Here is a 24,378-nt window from a genome sequence, read left to right on the forward strand (position 1 = left end):
TTTATCATTAATCATACTTGATAATGGTCATATCCTTCTGTTCCAAGGTTGTCCTTCCCGGTTACGACTTACGAGATCGTAATTTATCCTTTACTTCATTGTTACGTACTTCTCATGGCTTGTACCTTCCAAACCTTCATGGGACGTCTCCGATATTCCATTAGTACAGTGAAGTACATGGCATGCTCATGCTCTGAAAGTGTGAGATGTAACATTCTTGCTAATTAATCTTTTATTTCTCTTTAATTCATGTTGATATGGTATGGAGAATGTTCTAGAGCTCTCTTGGGGTGTGGAGAATGGGAGAAATGAAAAATAAGAACTTAGGTCCTCTTTTTATAAAAAAACTAAAAGCTGCCCGACATGGTTATACGGACACTTATATGGTTCGTATAAGTGACCGTATAATACCACTAGTGAGTGACCCTTCTCTGGACAGGTTATACGGACCGTATAAGTTATACGGACCATATAAGTGGTCGTATAACTCACTTCTTCCGAAATTGCTCCCGTTGATTCGTTTGACTTCCAATCCTTGTGGAACCTTTTTGGCACTTGTATAATACTTCATTAACCATCTAAGGATCCTTATAGCTTCTCCTTAAGACGTTACTAAATCAACAATAGCTCGGTTGTTATGAAATCTTCCCAAACACGACTTATATTTCACTTCCTTCGTTGAACTCAGTTTCACTGATTTTTATAGTCTCAAAATCTTATAGTACGTACTCTAAACCTATCAAGTACTCTCCTTAAGCTTGCGATAGTCTATTCACAGCTCACGTACCAAATGTTTGAGGTGTAACATATAAGCTATTGTACGGATCACCAAATTCCAAGACAAGCAAGGATGAGTAAGGTGTAAGACAAAGGGAGTATGACTAATTGCTGTCAAGAGCAGTGACAGTAGGACGATTAGGACTGCAATGCAATTCACCCCTCGAATCCCAAGTAACACCATCACCTAAGAATTGAACTCACTCGAGGAATAGTATGCTAAGGACCAATGATCAGATAAGGGGAAGCGGGCAATAATAGAATAACCAAAGATTGAGACATCAGAGTAAGACAGGCACTAAGTCGAAGTCCATAACCGCAAGGAATGGGGTAAGCGTAAAACCTATGGCCATTAAGAAGGTGTCACACGAAGGACGATTAATGCAAAAAGGGCCTAAGACGAGAACGACAGTAAGTAGATGCCATCAGCAGCCAAAGGACTGGAAGAACCAGAAACAGAATTTCCCAAGTATTAACTAGATCAAAGAAGCATATCGTAAATTTATCACCAAGAGCAGGCCAAGCGCTGTCGGCACCCCTGAGGGCAAATATTAGATAAAGGATGAAGGAAGAAACTTTTCGAGCAAAGACGCAAGATTGATGTAAAGGTATGGCAGTTGGGAATGTTATTGCAAGAATTAAGGATAGTCGTAAGGACTCCGAAGGCCCACCAGGAGGCAAATGCACCAAGGAAAGAGTACCTGTACCACACTAACTCAATGAAAACAGACAGTGATGAAGGATTAAAATGTAAAAAATAAGGACAAAAGAAGGGTGGGGAAGACTCTGAGGATAACCGAGTAAGTCCATTGATCATCAGCCTTTTCCATCTATGCGCAAGGGTGCAGACAATGAAGAAAGGTACTCTTGGAGGCAGATTATCTATCACAAAGACAAGCCGATGAGCCGTGACGAGTGCCCGACTACTACTGAGCAAGCACTCCTAAACTCGTTCTTGCTCTATACTAGGTAACCCAGTGGCCCATTTTATCTGATATTCGAGCGATACCATATGCTATAACATATTACACAGTAATCTTAAACCTCGAATGCACATACATCAAGCATATAGATATTTATGTAGGCTTACGTGCAAAGGATAATAACACATGTCAACTTGACCTCTACATATACTATGCACAAAATGAACGATAACTAAAGTCATATGACATCCCCATTATATACAACTGTCTACAGACCTCTATGGAGTATAACTGTAGAAAAGACAGGACAAGGCCCTGCCATACCCACAGATCCGTATATCAAAAATAGCATACCAAAAAGGCTACAGCTCCGGATCAAGTGGAGTGCATCGACTGCGGCTGAAAGGAGATCCTACTAATCTAGCTCATCCGGATGGTTACCTGAACCTGCGGGCATGAACGCAGCGTCCACAAGAAGGGACGTCAGTACGAACAGAGTACTGAGTATGTAAGGCATGAACAATAATATAATAAGACACATGGAGCATAACATGAGATAAAAGAATAACCTGTACATCTGATTGCCTCTTAAGGCGGATACCATGCATGCTTAACTTTTTATGAAATCTTTCTCATACATATGTATCATAATAGTGCTGTGGAACGTGCAACCCGATCCATATATATATATAAAATATTACTGCGAAACAAGCAGTCCAATCCATAAATATATTATATTCCCGCGAAACAAACGGCCCGATCCATTTAACCATCTATCCCACGTCCGGGACGATATCATAATATACCAACTGATCAGGTGGTTATGCGTATATAACGCCTCACCTTTCCCCATATCCCCTATACACACACACACACACACACACACACACACACACACACACACACAGATATATATATATATATATATATATATATATATATATATATATATATATATATATATATATATATATATATATATATATATATTATAAGTAGCATGCATGAGAGCCCAAAGAACGCTATGACTCTATCGGAGTGATATAAGGTCGGTAACCTCTGATTATGTTATGGAATAATCATCATCGCTTTATCTTATCTTGAAGGGACGAGCAACATGAGATAAGATCATCAACAATGAATAAAATTGAGAAGAATCATGAAATAACTCAACATTCTCATAATACCTTAAAATCATAAACTTTGGAATTTCAAGAAATGGAATCATCCTCATCGTGTTCATCATAGAAAACATCTCATCTTTAATATCATAAGAAGCTTTTAAGAATCATGAAATTCTAACTTTTGAAAGTAAGAAGGTTATGGAAATATATATGGAATCATAACATAGGAATCATGCCTTTTGAAAGAACGGGACTAGCCTTAAGATACCTGAAAATTCACGTTTCGGCTTTCCACCTAGTTCCGGTCTTGCAATCTACATATAAGACCATTCAAACTATTGTCAGGCTCACTGTTATTTACTTATCCTAAGCCTTGAAATTTAATCACCTTAAAATCTGTCGAAATTCGGGTAGCATCTCCCCTGTTTATGTGTCTAGCCCGAAATCATAATTCAATAACCAACAACAACAATACCAACATCAATAACATCATTTCCAACACCAATATATACCATAAAACACCCCACACTATGTTTTCCAATTTTCACAACTAACCAACCCGTTATACGATTATTTAACAACTTTATCTCCGTAAATAAACCGAAATTAGCATTAATGAGAAGAGATTCATACCTTACTCCCCGTAATATTGCTATATCTTCACTTTCCACCTTGATCTTGAGCCAAAACTCGTCGTTATACGATTTTGTAATCACAACTATTCTGTCTGTGCCAGAATTCCGGGATTATAGCTGATTTGGGCATAAAATTTAATATATAGAAGTTGGTGGAGGTTTCCAAAATATTAGGGAGGCTTAGAAGGTGTTTGGTTGTGAAATAAGAGGGTAATCCCTTTTTTATAACGTTTTAGGCTCGGGTTGCACCAACCTAAAAATTGCTCAGCGCATTCGCGCCCACAGGTGGCGCGTTAGTGCTGAGTTGGCCCTTGGTCCTTTGCACGTTCGCGCCTGTCACGCCCCAAAATGCACCCTAGATGTGACCGGCATCAGGCATCATGAACAACATCGGAAGAACCTAAACGACACATAATAACACTTGAACCCGCAGGTTCAACATTCGCCTCCAACAGTTTATAAAATAAAGGTAAACAAATCATGCTTGTATGAATTAAATAAGTGGAAGTCCTTAGTAATCAATACTTAGTCAAATGTAACAATGTGCCCGAGTGTTAATCAATAACTCAACAATTACCCACAAGAATGTATACTATGGAGCTTCTAAGAAAAAAGATTAATAGTCTGACTCATCCGGACGCAGCCCGAAACTAATATAATGATTAAATAAATAAATAGGGTCCCACGAATGAATGTGTGGGCTCACCAAACAAGCAGCAACAACAAGTCCTTCCTAAATGCCCAGAGTATCAAGAACCTTCTCTTCTCCGTTACCTAACATACCATCAAAAACAACAATGGTATGCCTGAGTACTTCGTGCTCAGTGAGTGTCTCGGGGACAATACGTAATATGAAAAATAAAGTACAATGATACATAAAGAAATCAGTCCTGAAAATCATGTGATTAACTCTGGGGGAACCGCAGAGCCCATGCACAACAATCGATTTTGGAATAATATCAGAATCGGCCATGCAACAATGATGCCCAAATATAACCATCGAATATCGGCCTCCTCACAATCACTCAAAAGATTTTATCAAAATATCAGTTTCACTCAATCAACGATACCGGATCATCACCGAGTATCGGTCATGCATCATGAATACGAGAGAATTTATGCAATGCATATGTCAACATCAATAACCAAGTTCAATATCACAAGTACCAATAATGGGGTATGCCAACAGTGTATCATATCACAATACCAACAATGGGTATGCCAGCTAGGCCAAACACAATGGCTAGGCATTATCATACTAGGATCCACAGTGGCTACCCTTCCTTCCGAGTAGCTAAGCCAAACACAACAATCAAATTCATACCATGGAAGCTGAATTATAGCATAGAAGCTAAATCACAATTATCTCAATGTAGTCACACCATCCATTAGCATTAAGTTTGAAAATGTTTCCACTTCTTTAAACAAGGTTCAATTGTCATAGTTTCTAATGAAAACCTCATTACAAACCATTAACCCTTATTATTGATCATCTTTTATAGAGGAAAAATAGTTGGGATCACATATACATGTATAGGGTATAGTACAATTAAGGTCTATTGTGGGCTTGCCCCCTTACACACACCAACCATGATAGAAACATGAATTAGGGTTTCAAAATATGTGAAGTTCACCTTTCTATTCAATAAAGAACTTTTTAAACAAAGTCATGCATTCCAAAATAAGATTTAAAAAAAAAAACATACGTCAAAGAAGGTTTTTAAAAGAGAGACATACCTTAGTAAGTCAAAAAAAGTTTAACAATTCACTTTTCTAGTGAAGAACACTAAAACCCTAGCTTAAATCACTTTAGGAAGAATTATGTTGCAAACCCTAGGTTTTAATCACAAGAATCATGTTAAGAATCATGGGTTTGATGTTAGGATTGATAATCAATGATTAAGATGTTCTTACCTTAGTGTTGGAGCCTTAGAGAGATATTTTCTTCCTTAGGGTTTTTGAGAGTGAAAAGAATGGAAGAAAACTAAAATTTTGCAACTTATATAATTTTAGCCCGTCAGGCACAGTCGACAGTACAAATGACAGAGCGTCGAACAGATCGACGGAGCGTCGAACAGATTGACGGAGCGTCGATCTTCTCCGTCGAATGGTGTTTGTGCTAGGTCAATTCTATGATACGGACGACGGAGCGTTGATCTACTTCGTTAATGTCATGAAATTTCCAGTGAGCAACTTTCTCTTCCTTACTTTCTACGGTGCAAAGGACGGAGCGTCGAACAGATCGACAGTACAAAGGATGACCGTCAAACCTCCTTTCGTGAAACTATAGTGAATTTTCATTTTGACCATCTCCTCTTGGGTCTTTAGCCTAAATTCAAGCACGTAACCCAACATATAAGGTTCCAAAGGACTCAAACAATGCTTTCGCACTCTATACGGATTTACGGGATCTTACAGCGCCACTCCCTTGCGCTTCGCGCAAACCATTTTCCTGGCCTGTGAGCCCAACTTGTAACGTCCATATCTCTTTACCTCGATGCCCTATGGATGAGCGGTTTGTTGCGTTGGAGAATAGACTTCATGAAATTTGCTCCAGGCTTTTGTTTTGCCTCAAAACTCATCATATTCTAAAAGATATCCTTCCCCCAAGTTGGACCAACGAACATAGCGTCCGCAACTCACCTGCTTTCCAATTCTCCCATGGCTTACTATATGAGCTAAACCCCCATAATCATAAGATAAACACATGCTATCACACATACCCTTGGAGGCAACTCCAAAAATTCATACTTGAAACGGCCAACACTTACGAATTTCAACGTTCAGAACTACAGGGTGTAACATCCTTCCCCCTTAAAAATATTCATCCCCGAATGTTGCAGTGTACAAACCCATGACATCTTTGTTGATTTGTTAAAACTGTTGCCTTCCTCTTAGAATTCGATCATCCTATCTTTATGCTATAAATTGGTCAGTTTCTTCTCGTTCTTTATTAACTCCTTATTAGACTTCCTTCGTGAGTTCTATAATTTCCGATTCTTATGTAGATAATCAGGAATCAACTAGTATCCCTTCCTCATTTTTCCTCCTTATGAGTATGCTTACTCTTGATTCCTTTATACTGGTGATCACTTAGTTAACCATTGTTCTTTGTTGGCTTCCTATCGCTGCCTTTATACCATTTGGTTGGGCATAACCTCACGTTGATGGTTCATATAGTTCTACAATACACATCCTCAAATTCGGCATAATTAGCGACTCGTGAGATACTTTCAAATCTCTGGCGGTATCACTGGCTTTCTATTTGTAAGCACACCGCCTTTATCCCTTTTGGAGATTGCCGAACTACCTATAATCATCCTTTTTTTGTTTGTTAGAATTTTCATTTCTTCTAGTACTAAGATTCCCTTTTGCTGTAACCCAACTATCCTTTGTATTTATTCACTTTGGATGGCTTGCAACTTTCCCTATTCTCTTCGCCACTTCACGGAATATGTTGCTACGTATTTAAATACGATCGGAGCTTCTCCGGTGCGAGCGATTCCAAACCATGATGAAAAAAACATCATATATCACATCAACGAGAATCATTTTCTTTAACTTGCTAATCCCCTTGTTATCCTGTTATACTTTTCTTTTCTATACTTATCCCATAATATTCTTATTTTCGATCTGTTTCTGTTTTCTTCTAATACATTCCTGATATATCCACACATCCCAAATTTTGGCTTGTTTCAAACTAATACATTTCTTCCCTTGGAATTTTGGAATGTCATAATTCGTTTCAGGGCTAAATCTGCTCTTCCCCTCTTTTTAAGAGTGCTCTTATACACCAAAGAACCTTTGAATAGTAATCACCTTTGATACACATCTAGCCAACCTTAACGATCCTTTAACTCCCCTGTTCCTCAATAATACTGGAGTTCCTTTATCATATGATTTGACTTATTTTCCTTTCTACTAGTTGAAGTCTCTATATTCGATCGAAGTACTCATGCATATCCGATCCACTTCAAATACCTTCTTTATTGTCTTTTACTTCTACTTTTCATAACTAGAAATTTTCCTGGACTGATGAGTTAATAGGGACAAAGGGAATTCAGTAGGCCCCTTTTATGGAGTGTTTGCTTATGCCTTGTTCCCTTAACCCTTATCTTTGTCCATAACTATCTTCTTAACGCCCTTGAAAATTTTTCCTGCCCTGGGTTCCCAAATCCCAATTTCCATCTATATTATACCGTGAAAGTTAACATTCCACATCATCCATTCCCAGGGGTCGTCCTCTCATTCTCTTGGCCCATTTGTCCCGTAATTGCAGCTATGTGTCACAGTTCTCCTAGTGTTCTGCCGTTTCTTGTTCTTATCACGGAATCCTTATAAAGTACACTCTTTCCTTCCTTCTTTTGTCGAGTCTTTATCTTTCTTTCTGACACTACGACTGGTTCATGTTTATAATTATTCCTCGTATCTCATTTTATTTCCTTTGTGATCGAATTTCTATAATCTTTACAGAAGTTCTTATCCCATGCCACTACTATATTGCCTCCTGGTCAGCCTAGTTAACTTATTATCCTCTCTCTTGTCCTTGGTGATCGCTCAATTTTTCATTAATCAATCCATTAGTGCACTTTTCTTACTTTCGTTCTCAGGCCTTCCTTGAGTTCCTTTTTCTTCAAAGCGCTCTTCTCTACTTGCCATTATATAGGGTTGACCTTGAAGTTTGTAGAATATTCTTTCAAAAGTGCCAATCCGTTCTATTTCTAAATCATCTTTTGGGAGGGCTTCTCCGTTTCTGAGGTAATCGTGTCAGTATGACTACACACTTATCTCTTTGAATGCCCCTCAAGAGTTGGAAATCCCTTAGCATTTTTGTAAAACTTGCTTTCTCTTTCTCGATCCACATTCTTATTCGTGGTTACTCCCCTTCAATCCGACTTATCGAAATTGTTGTCTGACCCTGTACATTTATCTTTTTGTTCCATGGTGCCATACTCTATTCCTTTCGTGTGCCTACTTTCAAATTTTATCCAAATAGTCCTTTTCCTCGACCGTCATCCTAAACTCTTATCTCTTGAAAAATTTACTTGCCCTCATTATTTACACTTCTCCTTTTTCTCAAGGCATCCTAATCTTCTTACTTTGTATACTCCTTTTCTTCCTTTCCCTGATGTTGCTACATCAGGATTATCCATTTCTAACCTTTAAAGGAAATAATGTTAACTTGTCTTGTAGCATTTGCCACTTGAACTTCAATACCCTATTCAGTCAGTATCTTCAACATATCGCAATGTTAACTATCGGGGCACACATATATACGGTTGACGTAACCATCCATAAGGTATCGTGTATATATATATATATATATATATATATATATATATATATATATATATATATATATATATATATATATATATATATATATATACTGACGCTTTACTTACAAGGTATCCCCAATACTATTCGGACTCGTCCTAATTCTGGGGCTGCGATACACCGCAAGTCTAGTCCGCCTCATCCTTTATGGTCTTTTAAAATTTCCAACCATTTCTCATGCTTCAAATTCTCCTTAAGCTATCCTAGTTCCTCATACTTCTCTTACATTTACGTTTGTAGGACCTCTTAGCGCGTTTCCTAAACCCTCACTTATGGATTTCTGACAATATGGACTTAGCAGTTGATCCCCACTCGGGCACCTACTCTCCTTCCCTTTTATTCAGAAGTCAGCCAAGTGACCTTTATCACATTTGTCTGATAGTTCAAAGTACCCCTACTAATAAAAATCACACTTGTTCTGGTACATCGCCTTTTCGTCACATGACCTAGAAAATAGCAAGCTAAAGCTCTCATGACTCCCAAGTAAAATTCCACAGTGCACCTCCCTTCAGGTTAGAAAAGATCCCTTACTCGCCTAACTGAGCAAATGCTATTTTAGCCTTTGAAATTCCCAATAGTAAGCATCAATCCTCATACGTAACTACCATTCATTCCAAATTTCAAGATTCCCAGTGGTGGCGAAAACATCCTAATCACAATTACTTATAACTACTTTGATTATTGGTCCCTTTAGAATTCTTGCTGGTCACTATTAAATAATAGCCTGCCACAATTGCACATACCTAAGAAATTTTAATAAAGAACTCATATACCTATAGTCGACCTGTCCTGAGCTTGATCCGGAGAGCTATAGAGTGAAGTATTCTCTTCGTTGTCCTCCTACCACCTGCTAGTCTGGCCCTCCTCATCTCTCTCATCTGAGTCCGAAGCATACAGGTATTCTGGCAGTTTCTGGTTTACTGACGACCAAGATAGAGGAGTAGAGTAATCAGTAACACTCACTGGTGTAGCCGGTCTGACATAGTGCTCTACCATAGGAGCAGCTGGAGGGGTCAACTCTGGTACAGCCTCAGGAACCTCCTCCACCGGTGTCTCATATGAACCCTCAGACGGGTCTGTATCATAATTGGCTTCCGAGGTATCCTCCTCCCTAGAAATTAAAAACTCTGGGGGAATCGTCTCAGGGTCCTCGGAGGGATCCGTCTCAATGGAATAGCTAAGGCTCCTCCTGCTCGGTCCCGGAATCTATGGTCTTGAATCTACTCTGGGGGCCTTCTTGGCACCCTTACTGTCTGAGGCCGATCTCTTCATCTCTACCAATCTGTACTTACCTACAGGAAAAGAGAATCAGAAGAGATCTATCCTAGATTCTGGCTCTATCGCATGATCTAAGATAGAAGGAAAGGTCAATGATTCCTAAATACCCCGCAGCCTCCTGTTTATAAGTGTGTTCGGCTTCACACCCATAAACACGACTCTACCGAATACGGTCTGTAGACAATCCCAAGGACGAACTTCTCTGATACCACTTTTGTCACAGCCCAAGCCGATGAGCCGTTACGAGTGCCCGACCACTACTGATCAAACACCCCTGAACTCGTTCTTGCTATATGCTAGGTAACCCGGTGGCCCATTTTATCTGATATCCGAACGATACCATCTGCTATAACATATTACACATTAATCTTAAACCTCAAAAGCTCATACATCAGGCATATAGATATTTATGTAGACATATGTGCAAAGGATAATAACGCAGGTCGGCTTGACTTCTACATATACTATACACAAAATGAACGATAACTAAAGTCACATGACATCCCCACCATAGACAATAGTCTACAGACCACTATGGAATATAACTCTAGAAAAGACAGGACAAGGCCCTGCCATACCCACATATCTGCATATCAAAAATAGCATACGAAAAAGGCTACAATGACTGGGATCAAGTGGAGCTCACCGACTGCGGCTAAAAGGAGATCCTAATAATCTGGCTCGTCCGGATGGCTACCTGAACCTGCGAGCATGAACGCAGCGTCCACAAGAAGGGACGCCAGTATGAACAGAGTACTGAGTATGTAAGGCATGAACAATATTATAATAAGACACATGGAGCATAACATGAGATAAAAGAATAACCTGTACATCTTATTGCCTCTTGAGGCGGATACCATGCATGCTTAGCTTTTTATAAAATCTTTCTCATACATATGTATCATAATATTGCTGCGGAACGTGCAGCCCGATCCATAAATATATTATATTGCCGCGGAACGAACGGCCTGATCCATTTAACCATATATCTCGCGTCCGGGATGATATCATAATATACCAACTGATCAGGTGGTTATGCGTATATAACGCCTCACCTTTCCCATATATATATATATATATATATATATATATATATATATATATATATATATATATATATATATATATATATATATATATATATATAATGCATGAGAGCCCAAAGAACGCTATGACTCTATCGGAGTGACGTAAGGTCGGTAACCTCCGATTATGTTATGGAATAATCATCATCGCTTTGTCTCATCTCGAAGGGACAAGCAACAAGAGATGAGATCATCAACAATGAATAAAATTGAGAAGAATCATGAAATAACTTAACATTCTCATAATACCTTAAAATCATAAACTTTGGAATTTCTAGAAATGGAATCATCTTCATCGTGTTCATCATAGAAAACATCTCATTTTCAATATCATAAAAAGCTTTTAAGAATCATGAACTTCTAACTTTTGGAAGTAAGAAGGTTATGGAAATATATATGGAATCATAACATAGGAATCATGCCTTTTGAAAGAAAGGGACTAGCCTTAATGTACGACCATTCCGGTCTTGCAATCCACATATACGACCATTCAAACTGTTGTTAGGCTCACTGTTATTTACTTATCCTAAGCCTTCGAATTTAATCACCTTAAAATTTGCCGAAATTAGGGTAACATCTCCCCTGTTTATGTGTCTAGCCCGAAATCATAATTCAATAACCAACAACAACAACAACAACAACAACAATACCAACATCAATAATATCATTTCCAACACCAATATGTACAATAAAACACCCCACGCGATGTTTTCCAATTCCCACAACTAACCAACCCGTTATACGGTTATTTAACAACTTTATCTTCATAAATAAACCGAAGTTAACATTAATAAGAATAGATTCATACCTTACTCCTAATAATATTGCTATATCTTCACTTTCCACCTTGAGCTTGAGCCAAAACTCATCGTTATACGATTTTGTAATCACAACTATTCGTTGCCCGGGCCAGAATTCGGGGATTATAGCTGATTTAGGCATAAAATTTAATATATAGAAGTTGGTGGAGGTTTCCAGAATATTGGGGAGGCTTATAAGGTGTTTGGTTGAGAAATAAGGGGATAATCCCCTTTTTATAACGTTTTAGGCTCGGGTTGCTCTGACCTAAAAATTGCTCAGCGCATTCGTGCCCACAGGTGGCGCATTAGTGCTGAGTTGGCCCTTGGTCCTCTGCACGTTCGCGCTTGTCATGCCCCAAAATGCACCCTAGATGTGACCGGCATCCGACGTCATGAACAACATCGGAAGAACCTAAACGACACATAATAACACTTGAACCCGCCAGGTTCAACGTTCGCCTCCAACAGTTTATAAAATAAAGGTAAACAAATCATGAATGTATGAATTAAATCAGCGAAAGTCTTTAGTAATCAATACTTAGTAAAACGTAACAACGTGCCCGAGAGTTAATCAATAACTCAACAACTACCCACAAGAATGTATACTATGGAGATTCTAAGATAAAAGATTAATAGTCTGACTCATCGGGACGCAGCCCGAAACTAATATAATGAATAAATAAATAAATAGGGTGTCCCACGAATGAATGTGTGGGCTCACCAAATCAGCAGCAACAACAAGTCCTTCCTAAACGCCTGGAGTATCAAGAACCTGCTCTTCTCCGTTACCTAACATACCATAAAAAATAACAATGGTATGCCTGAGTACTTCGTACTCAGTGAGTGCCTCGGGGACAATAAGTAATATGAAAAATAAAGTACAATGATACATAAAGAATCAGTCCTGAAAATCATGTGATTAACTCTGGGGGAACCACAGAGCCCATGCACAATAATCGATTTTGGAATAACATCGGAATCGGCCATGCAACAATGATGCTCGAATATAACCATCGGACATCGGCCTCCTCACAATCACTCAAAAGAGTTTATCAAAATATCAATTTCACTCAATCAACGATGTCGGATTATCACCGGGTATCGGCCATGCATCATGAATACGAGACAATGTATGCAATGCATATGTCAACATCAATAACCAAGTTCAATATCACAAGTACCAATAATGGGGTACACCAACAATGTATCATATCACAATACCAACAATGGGTTTGCCAGCAATATATCAATATCACACTACCAACAGTGGGTATGCCAACAATATGTCAATATCACAATGCCAATAGTAGGTATGCCAACAATGTATCTATATCACAATACCAACAGTGGGTATGCCAACAATATATCCGAACCAAGATAGATAACAGGATCTAATCTCTATCAACAACTCATGGCATCAAGCCAACACAATAGAACAGTCAAACACAACACAACAGGGTGGCTAGTCCCAACACACAATAGGTCAATCGATCGATATACATTATTACAACATCCTTAAATTAGCTTATTAGCTTAGAACACAAGTCTCACCCTACACTCAAAAACCTTCATCACAACTCATTTAGAATTCAGTCACAATCGTTGGTACATTTTATCCTCCCATTTATCCATTAGATTTCACTAATAATGGCATAACACAAGTAATCACCTATTATGGGAAATTTTCATCGTTAGGCACAAATAAGTTCCATCCGCTACTACAAGTCACACAAATCCACCGATGTTTAAGAACAACCACATCAAACAACCTAAGGAATCTACAGGCTACAAGCCCGAACACAATCACACATCAATACCTTCCTAGGATTCCATCCCAAATCTGTAATTCCTATACATGCATTCTCTGTTCCTTCTAATACACGAATATGGGAAACGAACCGGAGTCTAGCAGAAAGGAAAGCCATAACCTACCTGGCAGCCGAACAGGCGCCACGAATCCACACGTTGCCTTGTCTTTCGAAGCATATCCAAATAATCAAACTCTATCACATATGAATTCTATGTAAGAAACCATTAATAATGATATCCCTATTGGCTACTTACTATTCGGGTCAAATTCCAACCCTTAATTTAGGAAAAACGGGACCCAATGGCAAAATGGGAATTTTATGACCACAGTACCAAATTCAATACTGAAAGGTCAAAATCCGTTACTTTAATCATAGGAATACTCAATTAATTCTTAAAATCATCATTTATATGAAAACCCACAAATTTAGGTCGAGAAAAGGATAAAAATAGTCCCTTAACTATGATAGTAGGTTCAAAATAGTCCCTTAACTATGCACTTAACGGTTTTGATCCTTTAAGTTTGCCACAAGTTAACATAAATGGTCCCTTAATTATGAGAGTAGGTTCAAAATAGTCCCTTAATAACGGTTTTGGTCCTTAAAGTTCTCCAAAAGTTAACAGTTTTTAGTCTCGACAAAATATTCATCGAACTCGTTTGTTAGATTTGACTATGAAAAAAAGGAAAAAAAAATTAGCGAGAACTCTAGATCGGTCAAATAACTCGGGACAAAACCGAAGGACGTTAGTCGGTTATAGGAAAAAGGCGAGGAAAAAACTACGTTAGATAATGTTAGAAAATAGTGTCTCGGAACACAAAGACCGATGGACTTTGTCGATTTAAATCGAGGAAGTCCATTCGCTAAGTAAAATACACTAGATTCGTTTTTACTGAAAACTCGAGAAAAATAAATACTTCCAAAGGTAGTGATTCTTTTTTGAAAAAAAATAGTTTCCGCGCATTTTTCCTCAAAAATAACCGATGGACTTCCGTTGGTTTTCATAAAAACAATAAAATAAAAATAAATAAAAAAATAGTGTCACTCGATTTTATCTATCGGTTTCCGTCTATCGTTTGTTTGCTTGTTTTTGTAGTGACAACTTTTTTAGTTTCTGCTATTTCTAATTTATTTGTAAAGTCTAGTGTATTTTATTTAGCCGATGGATTCCCTCGGTTTTAATCGACAGAGTCCGTCGGTCTTTGTGTTTCGAGACACCACTTTCACATTATCAAGTAAAAGGCTTTCCTATAACCGACTGATGTCTGTCGATTTCGTCCCGAGGTATTTGATCGTTTCTTTAATAATGTGTACCTCTAAACCCGTTAAGTGCATACTTAAGGGACTATTTTTAACCAACCCTCATAGTTAAGGACCATTTTTGTTAACTTATGGCAAACTTAAGGACCAAAACCGTATAGTTAAGACTATTTTTAACCAACCCTCATAGTTAAGGGACTGTTTATGTTAACTTGTGGCAAACTTAAAGGACCAAAACTGTTAAGTGCATAGTTAAGGGACTATTTTGAACCTACTATCATAGTTAAGGGACTATTTTTGTCCTTTTCTCAATTTAGGTCTAAGCACCCTAACTTTGATTCAAGAATTTCAACTCTAGAATGGAAGATTATTGGTTAACAAGCCTAGATATATCATTATCTAGCATAAATAGCAACATTAACATCACTTATTCACAATCTAGGAAGCCAATTTATTTTTAGAACTCTGTCATGAAAAACCTCAATTTTGGGTTGAAGAACCCTAGGTTTTGCATAGAGATTTTTGGAAGATGAAGGTTTTACAAAGCCAAAATGATGGATTAATTAATAAAAACTATTAATCATGAGATTTAGACCTGACCCATAGGAACAATCTTGAGAAATAACCAAGAATACATTCATCCCCAAGGTTCCAAGGGAGAAGGTATCCTAAATGAGGTCCAAATCCGATATAGTCTCTGTTTTTCCTCGATTTTCGTGACAATATGACCTCAAAATTCTGATTGGATGGCACCATTTGATTCCTCATGAAATTTCCTTGAATTGTGGCTTTTGAATTGCCTCATTTGGACTTAAAATGAGGGAGATATGAGGGTTTTTATATTGGACCCGACTTCAGTTTTTAGCGGGACCGCTGCAGCGGAAACCACTACTGCTACAGCGGCCAAACCGCTGCAGCGGTCGTAAGGGCTCTGTAACGGTGCCACCCGAGTGGTGAAGGGTCCGCTATAGCGGTCACCAGACACTAGATGCCCCGATTTTTTGATTTTTCGCCCCGGAACTCCGAAAGCGCATCCGGAACCCGATTTTGACGAACCAAATATATAGATATAGGTAAAAATGGGCTACGAACTCATTCGCGCACTCAAAATTCCCAACGGAGATATTGTTGACTAAGTCAACTCCTGAGCGGCCAAAAACCAACTTTCCAACCCGATTTTCGATAATTATCCGAGTTCCGATTTCAACAAACAAAATATGCATCCACATGTAAAAACACGCTACGAACACACCCATGACCTCGTATTTCCCAACAGAGATACCGTTGACTAATTCAACTCCCAAACCTCAATAACCATTCCCAAACCAAGTCCCAAATATGCACCCGAGTGCATTGGGAGCTGAAACAGTCCCATCAATGCATCATAAATCAGTCTATGAACCTCTCGGAATCGATGGATCTCCAAATGAAATTCGTTCACCAAAAAGTCAACTCCCGGTCAAACTATTTTCGCTTAAAGTAAATTTTTCTTCTAGAAAACATTCCAAAGCCCAAAATGATGCCTAGGAAGTCATGCCAACTATCTTCTCGGGTCAAAATAGTTCTAACGAGACTTAGGAATAGGTCAACGAGGGCAAAAATGGAAGAATCATGATAACGACAAAATGGGTCGTTACAGTTATGGAAACATATATGGAATCATAACATAGGAATCATGCCTTTTGAAAGAAAGGGACTAGCCTTAACATACCTGGAAATTCACGTTTCGGCTTTACACCTAGTTCCGGTCTTGCAATCTACATATAAGACCATTCATACAATGGTTAGGCTCACTGTTATTTACTTATCCTAAGCCTTCAAATTTAATCTCCTTAAAATCTGCCCAAATTCCGGCAAAGATCTCCCCTGTTTATGTGTCTAGCCCGAAATCATAATTCAATAACCAAAAACAACAACAATAATATCAACATCAATAACATTATTTCCAACACCAATATATACCATAAAACACCCCACACGATGTTTTCCAATTCCCACAATTAACCAACTCGTTATACGATTATTTAACAACTGTATCTCCGTAAATAAACCAAAATTAACATTAATAAGAAGAGATTCATACCTTACTCCTGATAATATTGCTATATCTTCACTTTCCACCTTGATCTTGAGCCAAAACTCATCGTTATACGATTTTGTAATCGCAACTATTCACTATCCGGGCCAAAATTCAGGGATTATAGCTGATTTGGGCTTAAAATTTAATATATGGAAGTTGGTAGATGTTTCCAGATTATTAGGGAGGCTTAGAAGGTGTTTGGTTGAAGAATAAAGAGGTAATCCCCTTTCTATAACATTTTAGGCTCGGGTTGCACCAGCCTAAAAATTGCTCAGTGCTTTCGCGCCCATGGGTGGCGCGTTCGCGCTAAGTTGGCCCTTGGTCCTCTACGCGTTCGCGCCACTCCCTTGCGCGTTCGCGCAGACCATTTTCCTAGCCTGCCAGCCCAACTTGTAACGTCCATATCTCTTTATCTCGGTACCCTATGGATGAGCGATTTTTGGCGTTAGAGAATAGACTTCATGAACTTCGCTCTAGGCTTTTGCTTTGCCTTAAAACTTGTCATATTCTAAAAGATATCCTTCCCTCAAGTTGGACCAACCAACATTGTTACATCCCGTGTTTTCATGCGTTGGAAAGCGTGCGGGTTAAATGACATTAGTAACGGAAGCGAGGTTATCCCTCAAGCTTATAGGTGGTTAGGGTGATGGTACAGATGTATAGTAAGGATTAGAAGTTAAACCAATCGAAGAAAACAAGTTTCGTGAGGTTCAAAATTTATTTGAATGAAATACGGTCCAAGCTATAATATCCCGTATTTTTGGACTAGGAAACTGAACCGTCCAACATGAGCAAATTAACCCGAGCAGGAGGATTTGGTCATATTCAAGCATGGAAATCAAGAGCTCGGTGTGTAAAAGCAATGAAGCTCCAAAATTATTTCAGACTTAAAAGTGTGACGACGGTGATTGGGAATAATATTTGGTGCATGTATAAATAGGCTATGGACTAGAACTATACCACATGATTATGATAATGAGTGTATGAAGTGTGTTGAAAAATGATTGTTATTTAAGTGAATCAAGATTAAGGAATTAATTATGTGTATAATTCTTACATGGGGAAATATAATGGAAGTCTAGGAATTAATTAAGGTTGTGGAATAATTCTTTGATTGGCATGGTCAATGTGAGTGGGGGTGAGGTGGCAGCAATGGACAAGTGCCAGCAATGTATTTAATTGCATGACACATAAGGATGTTGTTGCTTGGTATAGTGATAAGTTTGTATGAGTAATTATAATGAGTTACACGTGCCTAGGGGGAGTGTTATTAAAGGTATCTACTTTTTGTTTTCTTTGTCCGTTTTGTATAAAATATGGGGCTGCTACACGTGTTCTACTTTGGGGACTTTCCCTTTAAGGTTTTAAACCAAAACCAACGTACAACAGCCTCTCAATTGAGTTCTTACAACATTCAACCAAAAAAAAAAAAAACCCACATGAGAATAACGCATATCTCCCTTTCGGAATGCCCGTGATGCTAGTTAGCTTGATTATCTCATTGTGGTTGTAAAGTAGAAGTTGTTCAAAGGGGAAGCAGGATTTGGAAGGGCCGGCTCTGGCTATCAAAGGTAATATTTCTCTTTTCCATTATGTGGCTAAGCTTATCTGAGTCATGGCTATATTTTGGATGGAAACTTATGGGGTGACAATCGGAAGTTGTTAAATTAATTGTTGTTGTTGTTTATTATCGTGTGGACTAATTTGGAGTGTATTCTTGAGTTGTTGTGGATGGAATTTTTGGAATATAGCCTGTGAATATTGACTGTAGTTGTTGTTGTTATGTTTGTTGTTATACTATGTATATACGGAAATAAAAAAGTGTATACAAGCATCGGTATAGGAATGTATATTGGGCTGTTTTGGAAGTGATTTAAGAATGGATTTGGTTCTATTTGAATATGTATTTGTTGATATTGATGTTGGTATTGGGATTGAAATTTTGGCTAAATTGGAATCATGAGGATTATTAGGTTTTAAGGAAGATGCTACCCAGATATCGTTAGATTTCTAAGTAATTAAGGATTGGTTTGAAAGAGTATCCTAATTTGATTATTGGCATATTTGGTATTATTTGTAGATTGGTGAAGCCCGAGACCTAAGTTATGGTTAACTTGAGAAGCGACAAGGTATGTTAAGGCTATTCCCTTTTCTTCTTTTGGCATGGTCTATATGGAACAAACGGACGACGAACGTATAAACTCCAAAGAAGCTCCTATTCTTAGAAGTACTAGAATGGATAATGTTCTTGATTTCCAGAAGCTATTTCATTATGTCCTGATACGTGTCTATGATTCTTGAAGTCCTATTTTGATATTATAATCCATAGTGACATTCGAGGGTGTTATGCTTCCAGGTTATTCAAAGAGTTCCATAAATAATCTTATGAGTCTCACTTGCATTCATTTACTTCTATATGTATGTTAAGGCCATCCTTTCTTTATTTTTGGCATGAATTACCTAAACTGAGCGAACAACGAACATATATGACTCCAAGGGACTCTAGTTCCCAATAGTGCTTGACATGATAGTTGTCTTTGATTCTCAAGTGTTGGTTCATTCTAATTATTCTATTGAGTCTCAGATGATGATATAGTTTGCATATGGTTGCTAATGATATTCTACTCGTGCATGCTATTAATATATCATTCACTGAGTCCCGGGTCGGGTATGTATTCGTGCACAGTTTCATTGCATTGTTCACCGAGACCCTCATTAAAGGGCCGGGTACGGTATATATATGATTATTTTACCGAGTCCCTCACTAGAGGGCTGGGTACGCCATATATATGATTACTTCACCGAGTCCCTCACTAGAGGGCCGGGTACGGGATATATTTATATTTTACCGAGTCCCTTACTAAAGGGCCGGGTATGGTATATATTTACATTTTTAGTCATTGCCTTCGGGGCTATTCATATTACAGGTGGTTTCTCATACATTCATTATGGCTTATGTCTCATTCTTTATGATTACTGTTGCCTTACATACTCGGTACATTGTTCGTACTGACGTCCCTTTGCCTGGGGGCGCTGTGTTCATGCCACAGTCCCAGATTGTTTTGCAGGTAAAAGTATTCAGCTAGGATGGTTGGCTATCAGCTGGGATTGGCAAACTCCATTTTCTTCCTGGAGCAGTGCCGAGTCATTATAGTTATCATGTGTGTGTACGGGTATGTCGGGGCCCTGTCCCGATTCATATGATTCAAGTGTTTACTCTTAGAGACTTTGCAGACACTGTCCTGTGGTTAGTATGTTAAGATGTCATGCGTTGAGTGAAGCGACCATATAGGCCGATATGTCAGTTTGACTTATTTAATTTTTGATTAATTGAGCATCGTTCGCAAATTTCTATAGTTTGACTGAAAGTACTTTATTATATGTCCAGTTTCATTATGTGAATGCCATAGGGTTCTGTCAACTCTAAGTAAGAGTTGGGTGCCCATCATGCCCTGATGAGATTGGGGTGTGACAAAGTGGTATCAGAGCAGTTCGTCCTAGGGGTTGTCTGCAAAGTCGTGTCTAGTAGAGTCTTGTTTATGGTGTGTTGCACGCCACATTTATAAATTGGAGGCTACAGGGCATTTAGGATAGTTACTTTTTTACATATCTTAGGATCGTGCGATAGAGCCAAGAGATAGGAAAGGATATCCCTTATATACTGACCTTTGATTTCAGCAGGAAAGTGGTGTCGACAAGAGGAGGTAAATAATGATACTGGGAGTTACAGAGGTAGGATATTTCATTGAGGTTGAGTTATCAGAATTTGTATATACAGAATGACGAACTGGTCATCATCAAGGTAAGTTATTGTAAGTATAGTAGGAAAATGGATTGAATGTATTTATATTGTTGATAAGCAGAGTATATGTTAGATATGGTATGAATGTTGCAGGTATTATTGAAACCTGCAGTTAAAGATTGAAAGGGAAAGTAAACAGGAAAGTATAACAGGTACAGTTTGAGTTGGACATACGAGGTAAGTTCATCATTTTCATACTGTTGTTGATATTGGGAGCCCTGTGTGGCTATGATATGATATATATGTATATATGTTGGCCCTGTGAGACATTGTTGGTATTTCCTGCGTGCAGGTTTTGGGATAGAAATACAGAGGAAACTCTGCCAAAATTTTCCTAGAAATAAAAAGAGAATGAGATATAAGTTCGTAATATGTCTTGAAAGGTCGTGTCAACGGTAAAGACAGGATTTGACTAAGTTGCGAGTACGGTTGACTTTGAGAAATAGGTTAACTGTTGAATTGATGGTAATAGTAATTATAAGGTCGATATCGATATGGTAAAAAGAAATGCAAGTGTAAGATGGAAACAATTGACACTGCAAGTGAGATCCCTTGCTGAAACAAGTTAGTAAGATCTAAAAGCCAAAGAATAAATGGATAGAAGTCAGGATGGTATTTGAGACAGTGCTGAGAATCATTTGTAAAGATCTTGAATGATATGACATTAGAAGTGAGTGCTTATAAAAAGAACGAATACGACAAGAGAATGGAAACGAGTAACTTAAAAGATATTATAAAGGATAGCAATGCTATACTGGAGTAGAGGCTAAGATGTTGGCAATAGAGTTGTTTTCTAATGATATTGTGACTTACAAGTAGCAAAGGGGAAGGGACAGAAAATATCCTATAGTAGAATATAAGACGTGATAATCAAGGGACAAATAAAGGAAAGAAAAGTGTATGACGAGATAAGTTACAATAGATAGACGAAGAGTTTTGGTATGTATGAGATACATAAAATAGAACGAACCAAAGAGAGGGAAATTTACGAATAAAATTAGATGTTCATACACGAATCACACAAGAACAGTTAGGTAACCTGTAAGTATTTACATGTCGATTGGGTACTTAAGAAGAGGAGTAAGAGGTAAGCAGGAATAACTGTGTTCGTGATATTCCGAGTCAGTTGAGGGAAAATATATGGTAAATTGAGTCGAACTATTGAGTTGGAATTATCATTAAGGACAAATAGGACAATTACTCTGAATATGATATAAGTATATGTTATATGTTTCCTATGATAGCCCTTGGGTGTGTTAGATTACTTATGAGTTCGATAGGATCATTGAATAAAAGGGATTCTACCAGAAGAATATTACGCCTTGGAACTTTCATTTTGTATCATTGTAGTTATAGCGCATTTCCAATAGTCTACCAAAGGGTTATGAAATTCTCGAGAATTATGAAGTCTTTAATGAGTCAATGAGGGACGCCTATGACAGGATATCTCGGATTGAATTTATCTAGACCCTACAGATGTGAATCAATACCATTATTAAGCAATAAAAAGGATCGACGAGTCCGAGTATCAAGGAGGGTCATATCAGGAAAGTGACTCACTTATACCTCTCGAAAGGATATTCCTGAGGAATCGAAGGAGTATTGCAACCGAGAGTCATTACTAAGGAGGAAACTCAGTTTTAACTATTCAAAGGGAATGTTATAAATAGTGCATGTCAGAAGATTAAAATGATGACTCCAACAAGAAGGTACGCTGCGGACTATATGACCTAAATAAAGAGTGCAAGTAGACCTACAAGAATCAGAAGAGAGAGCAAGAGGAACCAATATGCGATGGTAAACCTAACCAAGGGAAAGACAGCTTCTATTCTACAATATTACTGGAAAGACGACTCCAAGACAAGAAAGACTCAACCTACGCTTCAAACATAGATAGATATAGTAAGTTGCAGTCAATTACGGAGGTAGCTAAATTATGACCACTTTCTTTGGAAATTCAATATTAATAGATGTCAAGCGGAAAATGGCATTAGGCTAAGTAACGAGAGGCATAGCATGATAGATGAGTTCGAGTTACAATTGATTCATTATGAGAACACCATAACCAGTATACTTATACAAGACTAGTTTAACATTCGAGGACGAATGTTCTAAAGGGGGGAAGAATGTTACATCCCGTGTTTTCATGCGTTGGAAAGCGTGCGAGTTAAATGACATTAGTAACGGAAGCGAGGTTATCCCTCAAGCTTATAGGTGGTTAGGGTGATGGTACAGATGTATCGTAAGGATTAGAAGTTAAACCAATCGAAGAAAATAAGTTTCGTTGAGGTTCAAAATTTATTTGAATGAAATACGGTCCAAGCTATAATATCCCGTATTTTTGGACTCAGAAACTGAACCGTCCAACATGAGCAAATTAACCCGAGCCGGAGGATTTGGTCATATTCAAGCATGGAAATCAAGAGCTCGGTGTGTAAAAGCAATGAAGCTCCAAAATTATTTCAGACTTAAAAGTGTGACGACGGTCATTGGGAATAATATTTGGTGCATGTATAAATAGGCTATGGACTAGAACTATACCACATGATTATGATAATGAGTATATGAAGTGTGTTGAAAAATGATTGTTATTTAAGTGAATCGAGATTAAGGAATTAATTATGGGTATAATTTTTACGTGGGGAATTATAATGGAAGTCTAGGAACTAATTAAGGTTGTGGAATAATTCTTTGATTGGCATGGTCAATGTGAGTGGGGGTGAGGTGGCAGCAATGGACAAGTGCCAGCAATGTATTTAATTGCATGACACATAAGGATGTTGTTGCTTGGTATAGTGATAAGTTTGTATGAGTAATTATAATGAGTTACACGTGCCTAGGGGGAGTGTTATTAAAGGTATCTACTTTTTATTTTCTTTGTCCTTTTTGTATAAAATATGGGGCTGCTACACGTGTTCTACTTTGGGGACTTTCCCTTTAAGGTTTTAAACCAAAACCAACGTACAACAGCCTCTCAATTGAGTTCTTATAACATTCAACAAAAAAAAAAAAAACCGCATGAGAATAACGCATATCTCCCTTTCGGAATGCCCGTGATGCTAGTTAGCTTGATTATCTCATTGTGGTTGTAAAGTAGAAGTTGTTCAAAGGGGAAGGAGGATTTGGAAGGGCCGGCTCTGGCCATCAAAGGTAATATTTCTCTTTTCCATTATGTGGTTAAGCTTATCTGAGGCATGGCTATATTTTGGATGGAAACTTACGGGGTGACAATCCGAAGTTGTTAAATTAATTGTTGTTGTTGTTTATTATCGTGTGGACTAATTTGGAGTGTATTATTGAGTTGTTGTGGATGGAATTTTTGGAATATAGCTTGTGAATATTGACTGTTGTTGTTATTGTTATGTCTGTTGTTATACTATGTATATAGGGAAATAAAGAAGTGTATACAAGCATCGGTATAGGAATGTTATATTGGGCTATTTTGGAAGTGATTTAAGAATGGATTTTA

Source organism: Lycium ferocissimum, chromosome 9, assembly GCF_029784015.1.
Source record: "Lycium ferocissimum isolate CSIRO_LF1 chromosome 9, AGI_CSIRO_Lferr_CH_V1, whole genome shotgun sequence".
NCBI classification, from domain to species: Eukaryota; Viridiplantae; Streptophyta; class Magnoliopsida; order Solanales; family Solanaceae; genus Lycium; species Lycium ferocissimum.